Consider the following 8,879-nt stretch of genomic DNA (forward strand, 5'->3'; position numbering starts at 1 on the left):
TGGTCCTTCACGAGTCACTCTAATCTGTTAATTAAGCCTATATATAAAGCCTTAATATATAGTATTTCACAATACTTCATGGTATTCTAATTAAATAATTTTTTGGAATCTTAGATCTCTCAGAACCTGACACATTGTAATTCTGAGACTCCAGGAAAGTGGCAGTTCTGTAAAATGTTGGCGCTGGAGACTAAATGCTCACTGATAGTTTCACACCTAATTCACTTAAAACACACACAAACACACACACACAGTGACAGAGGGACAGAGTGACATCAGATGTATGTTTTTTAATTTTCTGTCATCCATATAATGTTGTATAGTAATGAAACTATGCATATTTCCTCAGAATGACTTGTCTTCTATGTGTACATTTTTTTGAAGTGTTTAGAAGCTGCACTTTTTTTTACTGGTTCCTTTTTTACTATTATTTCAAAAAATCACCATGACAAAACCATTCAAGCTATCCAAAATTCATTCACACCTGTTCTGTAAGATTAATTCTTTAAACAGTGGTAAAAGAGGATGTGGTGCTGATCCTTCAAGAGTCACTCAAAACGTATCTGTCCATAAAGCCTATAAAGAATTATTCTTAATATACAGTTCACAATACTTCAGCTTGTTATTCTAATTAAGTGAGGGTCATTTTATCAGTAAAATTCCTAAAATACATATTATTTTATTTGAAAGATTTCTATACATGATTTAAATCATACTCGTTTCTACAATAATTATTTAAAAGTAATCCTATAGCTCCCTCTGGTGGCCATTATAGGTACTAAGAATTGCAAGCTTGATTTATATGTTATGATAGTTTAAATTTTATGCTGGCTCTTGAAAATGATAAAGCTATGAAACTTACTGTGCTTCCTTCAAATGAGGACTTCTACTTATATAAAAAAAATATGAAGAGTTAGAATGAAAAATTGTAAAGATATAGTAAAATAACTATTGTATTTTTTTATGTTACTTTAATAAATCTCTATGGCAACACCGTTTAAGCTATCCTAAACCCATTCACAATTTAACATCTCAGTATATTGGCATAATGTTGAAAAAGGAGTATGGAGTAGTATGAGGAGGAGTATGAATTCATTTACAGGCTGATTTTATCATAAATCCACAATAAAATTTCTGAGTTCTGTATCAATCTGTGTTGTTGTTTGTTTATTTTTATCTTTTATTTTTTATAGGAAGATAACTTACTCTCCTTTTTAATAAATGTGCTTATAAACCAAGGACAAGCTATTTATAGCTGTATTTATAAACTGCTTACTACTGACTATTAATATTGGGACAAGGCTTTATAAAGCATGAACTGACTATTTAATAATGAGTGCAGTTATTATAAAGTGTTATCAATGCATTTGCTAATGTTAACAAATTAGACATTATTTTACAGTGTTATCAAATCCTTAAATGACTCATAAGCATTTGTGAAAGTTCTGCTTGCATTACAGCTTAGTATTGATCTGTGAGCTGAACAGATTTACTGTTACATCCATGAGATTATGTAAGTTAAAATAAATATAATGTCACAGGATGTCATAGGTCAGTATCAAATGAGTTTGAAATTATTATTTGCAGCACAAATAAGTTTTTTTTAGGATTTTTAAAAATCCCTAAAACTGTCAGAAAAAGGTTAAGGCCTAAGCTATTTCTATGTGAGTGGCTAAATTTATTTTTGTTTTTATAATTGTAATACACATACTATGAAATTATACAAAATGTATAAAAAGGTAAATAAATAAGTACGCACACATTAAAAAAGCAGCCAAGTCGAATGAGTTTCCTTTTTTATATAGATTAAAATTGAAGACAGAAGCAAGTGGTAAATGTGGTCACTTTAATTTTCAAATCCAGTAGATCCAGTTTATGTTCACGTGGCTGTTTTCGTTTATATTCGCCAAGCTATTATGTGTTTTGAAATAATCTTGTCCGTGATGTGTTCGTTCGTACGACGAAAGACAGAAACCTGCAGCTCAAGAGATATATGTTATTCTGCCAGTCGCGCTTTCAAATAGTCTTGCACACTTAAACAGGTCACAAACACCTGCATTTACCTCTTGTTGTGTTACAGTGGGTTTATTGTGTGCATTTGTGGTAATATTTTATTTTAAAAAGCTCTTAAACCAGAATAAATTCGTTTGTTTTGAGCTCGACACTGTACGCGCTGATCGGAGGCGGTGATTTCAGATAGGCAGCTGCAAATATTTCATTTTCACACAAACAGTTCAAAAACATCTTAATTTAGCTCTTGGTGTGTTCTAATTGGTTGATTGTGTGATATCGCTGTAATAATTTATTTTTAAAAGCTTTAAAACAGGAATAAATTCGTTTTCTCTGAGCTCTTTACTCCAGACGCTCGTGGTCACAGCGGTGATTCATCTCTCCTATTTCTCACGTATCTCTGGCCAGAAATAATTTATCCATGAGCCCTGAACCGGTAATAATCAGATATGTTGGTTTAGCTTGTCAGTGTGAATTAAATCTAAGTATTTGTTTGTATTTTTAACCGATTTAAAAGTGAAAGTAAAAGTCCGGGAATTGAACCTGTAGGGGCGCTATTTCTCTCAGACAATGGAAGTCTGAAGCACATATACTCAAACAGAGGGACAGAGTGAGATGAGATGTCTGACAGTTTTTTAATTTTCTGTTATCCATACAGTGTTGTAAAGTCGTGAAACTATGCATATTTCCTCAGAATGACTTTTTCATCTGTATGAAAAAATTCTTTGACGTGTTTGGAAGCTGCAATTTAAAAATACAATAATGATTCCCTTTGTAAGGTCATTTAAAAAAATCACCACGGCAAAACCATTCAAGCTATCCAAAATCCATTCACAATTTAAGTTCCTATCAGAAATACTGATGTGTGTTCAGAGTTTTGTGAAATTCTAAGTATGTTATTTGCCTCAAAATCACCTGAGAAGTATTCCAGTTTGACATGTTGCCACGCCAACAATTTTTTAGATATCAATATCCCCCTTGCAGATTTATATCGGCTGTGTTTTAACATTATTCTGATGAAGTTTGAAGCAAATCGAGTAATAATAAGATGCTGAATTCAAATCATTTTGAAAATGACACACTTCCTTCTGCCAGTTGGTGGCGCTATAACTTTGACTCCTAATAGTCACATATATGCGATCGACATCATACAACGAATAATCTGATGAAGTTTGATTAAAATCAGGAAATGTATGTGGACGGTATTAGACACTTCCTGTTTCTCATTTCTCGCCATAAATTCAACGCCTCGCCACGAGCAAACCGTTCGAGATATCAAAAATCCCCTGGCAATTTTTCATCCCCAGTGTCTTGAGATCATGTTGACCAAGTTTGGCGGCAATCGAGAAAAAAACCTATGACAAGTATTTCAAATTCCAGAGCATGCGCTTTTTACATAACTCTAAATAGCTGACTTCCTGATGGGCGGAGCCTATGACATGCAATACGAAAGTTGTTCGGCACGATGAGATCTATATGTGTACTGAGTTTCATATGAAAATGTGCAAGTATGTGTGAGCTATACATCAACATTTCTGACTGTGTTCCAGGGGGCGCCGTAGAGCCCCTGTGCCACGCCCGGGTCCCAGCCTCTGCAGGCTCCTAAAGGCCACAGATTCCAAAGTGTGCGCAAATTTTCAAGAGTTTTTGAGTATGTTAAGGACCCCAAAAGCCCCCACAACTTTGACGAAAAATTTGAATACTAAACCCTAAATAGCCAACTTCCTGTTGGGCGGAGCCTATGATATGCAATACAAAAGTTGTTTGGATTGATGAGATTTATATGTGTACCGAGTTTCATACGTCTACGAGCAAGAATGTATGATATATGGCCCTCCATATTCCAGGGGGCGCTGTAGAGCCCCTGTGCCACGCCCGTGTATCAGTCTCTGCCCGGCCCTAATGGCCGCAGGTTCCAATCTGTGTGCCAATTTTCAAGACTTTTTAAGCACGTTAAGGGCCCCAAAAGCCCCCGAGACGTTGGAAAAAAATAATAATAATAATAATAATAATAATAAAAAATAATCCTAAGGAAAACAATAGGCCTCTCGCCCTTTGGGCTTGAGCCCTAATAATAACAAAATATAGCTGCAAGCAGCGATGGCGGGCTCAAGCCACCAATGCCATCGCCACCCCGGTGGCATCAGGTAAACTGTGCCCAGCGTGCACATGCATTCACAATATCCCTCTGGCAGTGAGGTTTTAAATGATATGGCAGTTAAAGGGTTAATCCGAATCATCTAGACTTTAAAATCACATTCACAGAACAATGTATATATATATATATATATATAACTTTAGTAACACTTTACAATAAGATTTCATTTATAAACATTATGTTAACATGAACAATATTTATATAGCATTCATTCATGTCAGTTAATATTCCAAATTAAACATTAAAACATTGTTTTATTGTGATTTTTTTCCAAGCACATTTTACCAATTCCAAACCATATCAATCTTAATAACTACCATTATTTTTTATTTAATCATTTATGAGTGCTATACAATAGTCCAGGAAAGCTGGAAGAGAAAAACAGGTCAAGAAGAACTGACAAAAAGAATTGCAAAATAATTAGGAATTAATGTGAAGATTAATTTTTAGTCAATTCTGCAAGACAGACTTTCAGGAAAGGAGGTGGAATAAAAATGAGCTCCTAAATCTTAATCCCGGATTCTGGAAGATATATTCCTCAAACCATCGGACAAGAGGAGGTGGTGCTGGTCCTTCACGAGTCACTCTAATCTGTTAATTAAGCCTATATATGAAGTCTTAATATATAGTATTTCACAATACTTCATAGTATTCTAATTAAATAATTTTTTGGAATCTTAGATCTCTCAGAACCTGGCACATTGTAATTCTGAGACTCCAGGAAAGTGGCAGTTCTGTAAAATGTTGGCGCTGGAGACTAAATGCTCCCTGATAGTTTCACACCTAATTCACTTAACACACACACAAACACACACACACACACACACACACACATTAACCACAGTGACAGAGGGACAGAGTGACATCAGATGTATGATAGTTTTTAAATTTTCTATCATCCATATAATGTTGTATAGTCATGGAACTATGCATATTTCCTCAGAATGACTTGTCTGCTATGTGTACATTTTTTTGAAGTGTTTAGAAGCTGCACTTTAAAAAAATAAAAGACATTTACTGGTTACTTTTTTACTGTTATTTCAAAAAATCACCACGCAAAATCATTCAAGCTATCCAAAATTCATTCACACCTGTTCTGTAAGATAAATTCTTTAAACAGTGGTAAAAGAGGATGTGGTGCTGAACCTTCAAGAGTCACTCAAAACGTATCTGTCCATAAAGCTTATAAAGAATTATTCTTAATATACAGTTCACAATACTTCAGCTTGTTATTCTAATTAAGTGAGGGTCATTTTATCAGTAAAATACATAAAATACATATTATTTTTCTTTGAAAGATTTCTATAAATGATTTAAATCATACTTGTTTTACAATAATTATTTAAAAGTAATCCTATAGCTCCATCTGGTGGTCATTATTGGAACTAAGAATTGCAAGCTTGATTTATAAGTTATGATAGTTTTAATTTTATGCTGGCTCTTGAAAATGATAAAGCTATGAAACTTACTGTGCTTCCTTCAAATGATGACTTCTACGTATATAAAAAATTATGAAGAGTTGGAATGAAAAATTTTAAAGATATAGTAAAATAACGATTGTATTTTTTTATGTTACTTTAATAAATCGCTATGGCCACACCATTTAAGCTATCCTAAACCCATTCGCAATTTAACATCTTCAGTATATTAGCTTCATGTTAAAAAAGTTTGCTGTGAACTTGTGTCTTCTTGGAGGAGTATGAATTCATTTACAGGCTGATTTTATCATAAATCCACAATAAAATTTCTGAGTTCTGTATCAATCTGTGTTGTTGTTTTTTTTTTTTTTTTTTTTTTTTTTTTCATAGGAAGATAACTGACCCTTTACTCTCCTTTTTAATAAATGTGCTTATAACCCAAGAACAAGCTTTTTATAGCTGTATTTATAAACTGCTTACTACTGACTATTAATATTGGGACAAGGCTTTATAAAGCATGAACTGAATATTTACTGTTTGAGTTTGAAATTATTATTTGCAGCACAAATAAGGTTTTTTAGGATTTTTAAAAATCCCTAAAACTGTCAGAAAAGGATAAGGCCTATAAGATTTTATGTGAGTGGCTAAATTTATTTGTTTTTATAACTATAATGCATAAACTATGAAATTATACAAAATGTATAAAAATGTACAACAGTTATTCTTTTCCAATGTTTTTTATTTATTTATTTATTTAATTTTTTTTTTATTTTATTTACATTTCAAAACATTTGCCTACTGCAATCATTCTAAACAGCTTGAATAAAACCTGTTAATATTTATTATAGACCACTGTAACTGTGTATAATCTAACAAACAAGTTTATTATGAAAATAAAAGTGTACACCAGATAAATTGGACGATAAAGAAATTGCTAACAATAGTATAATAGAGCATGTTTTAGGTTTTTAGGCGTTTAGATGCAGAAATGGACAAATCAAATGTAAAATAAAATGTAATTGATTTAATTAAATATAGATTAATTCTTCTTAGAGCAAAATAATAAATAAATAAATAAATAAATAAATACGTACACACATTAAAAAAAGCAGCCAAGATGAATGAGTTTCATTTTTTATATGGATCAAAATTGAAGACAGAAGCAGCTGGTATATGCGGTCACTTAATATTAAAATCCAGTAGATCCATTTCAGATTTATTTCTCAACAGTTTATGTTCACGTGGCTGTTTTCGTTTATAGTCGCCAAGCTATTATGTATTTTGAAATAATCTTGTCCGTGATGTGTTCGTTCGTACGACGAAAGGCAGAATCCTGCAGCTCGAGAGATATATGTTATTCTGCCAGTCGCGCTTTCAAATAGTCTTGTACACTTAAACGGGTCACAAACACCTGCATTTAGCTCTTGTAGTGTTACAATGGGTTTATTGTGTGCATTTGTGGTAATATTTTATTTAAAAAAGCTCTTAAACAAGAATAAATTCGTTTGTTTTGAGCTCGACACTGTACGCGCTGATCGGAGGCGGTGGTTTCAGATAGGCAGCCGCAAATAATTCATTTTCACACAAACAGTTCAAAAACATCAGAATTTAGCTCTTGTTGTGTTCTAATTGGTTGATTGTGTGATATCGCTGTAATAATTTATTTTTAAAAGCTTTAAAACAGGAATAAATTCGTTTTTTCTGAGCTCTTTACTCCAGACGCTCGTGATCACAGCGGTGATTCATCTCTCCTATTTCTCACGTATCTCTGGCCAGAAATAATTTATCCATGAGCCCTGAACCGGTAATAATCAGATATGTTGGTTTAGCTTGTCAGTGTGAATTAAATCTAAGTATTTATTTGTATTTTTAACCGATTTAAAAGTGAAAGTAAAAGTCCGGGAATTGAACCTGTAGGGGCGCTATTTCTCTCAGACAATGGAAGTCTGAAGCACATATACTCAAACAGAGGGACAGAGTGAGATGAGATGTCTGACAGTTTTTTAATTTTCTGTTATCCATACAGTGTTGTAAAGTCGTGAAACTATCCATATTTACTCAGAATGACTTTTTTTCTGTACGAAAAAAGGTTTTGAAGTGTTTGGAATTTAAAAATGCAGGAAAATTAATAATTCCATTTTTACTGTCATTTAAAAAAATCACCACGACAAAACCGTTTAAGCTATCCAAAATCCATTGGCAATTTAAGTTGTTTAAAATGTTTTGGCATCATGTAGACAAAGTTTGGTGTGTATAGTGTTACTCTCCTCTGAGCAGTATGCATTAATTCACAGCTAAATGTAAAAAAAAAATCCACATTCAAATCAAAATAGCTGACTTCCTGTTGATCGTAGCTGATGACTGTGAATTAGAAAGTTGTCCGTCTTGATAAGAAAAATTTTTGTACCGAGTTTGGTGTCTGTAGCTAAAACTAACCCCGCCACTTTTGACAAAAGGTGGCGCTATAGAGTGCCTCTTCCACGCCCTCTTATGAACTTTTGCCAGTGTCTAGTTATCATAAATACTGATATGTGTTCTGAGTTTGATGAAATTCTAAGCATGTTATATGCCTCAAAATCACCTGAGAAGTATTCCAGTTTAACATGTTGCCACGGCAACAATATTTTTAGATATCAATATCCCCCCAGCAGATTTATATCGGCTGTGTTTTAACATTATTCTGATGAAGTTTGAAGCAAATCGAGTAAAAATAAGATGCTGAATTCAAATCATTTTGAAAATGACACACTTCCTGCTGCCAGTTGGTGGCGCTATAACTTTGACTCCTAATAGTCACATATATGCGATCGACATCATACAACGAATAATCTGATGCAGTTTGATTAAAATCAGGAAATGTATGTGGATGGTATTAGACACTTCCTGTTTCTCATTTCTCGCCATAATTTCAACACCTCGCCACGAGCAAACCGTTCGAGATATCAAAAATCCCCTGGCAATTTTTCATCCCCAATGTCTTGAGATCATGTTGACCGAATTTGGTGGCAATCGGCAAAAAAACCTATGACAAGTATTTCAAATTCCAGAGCATACGCTTTTTACATAACTCTAAATAGCTGACTTCCTGTTGGGCGGAGCCGAATGACATGCAATACGAAAGTTGTTCAGCACGATGAGATCTATATGTGTACTGAGTTTCATATTAATACGAGCAAGTATCTGTGAGCTATACATCAACATTTATGACTGTGTTCCAGGGGGCGCCATAGAGCCCCTGTGCCACGCCCGGGTCCCAGCCTCTGCAGGCTCCTAAAGGCCACAGATTCCAAAGT

This window comes from Carassius gibelio, chromosome A5 (assembly GCF_023724105.1).
Source record: "Carassius gibelio isolate Cgi1373 ecotype wild population from Czech Republic chromosome A5, carGib1.2-hapl.c, whole genome shotgun sequence".
In the NCBI taxonomy this organism is placed as follows: Eukaryota; Metazoa; Chordata; class Actinopteri; order Cypriniformes; family Cyprinidae; genus Carassius; species Carassius gibelio.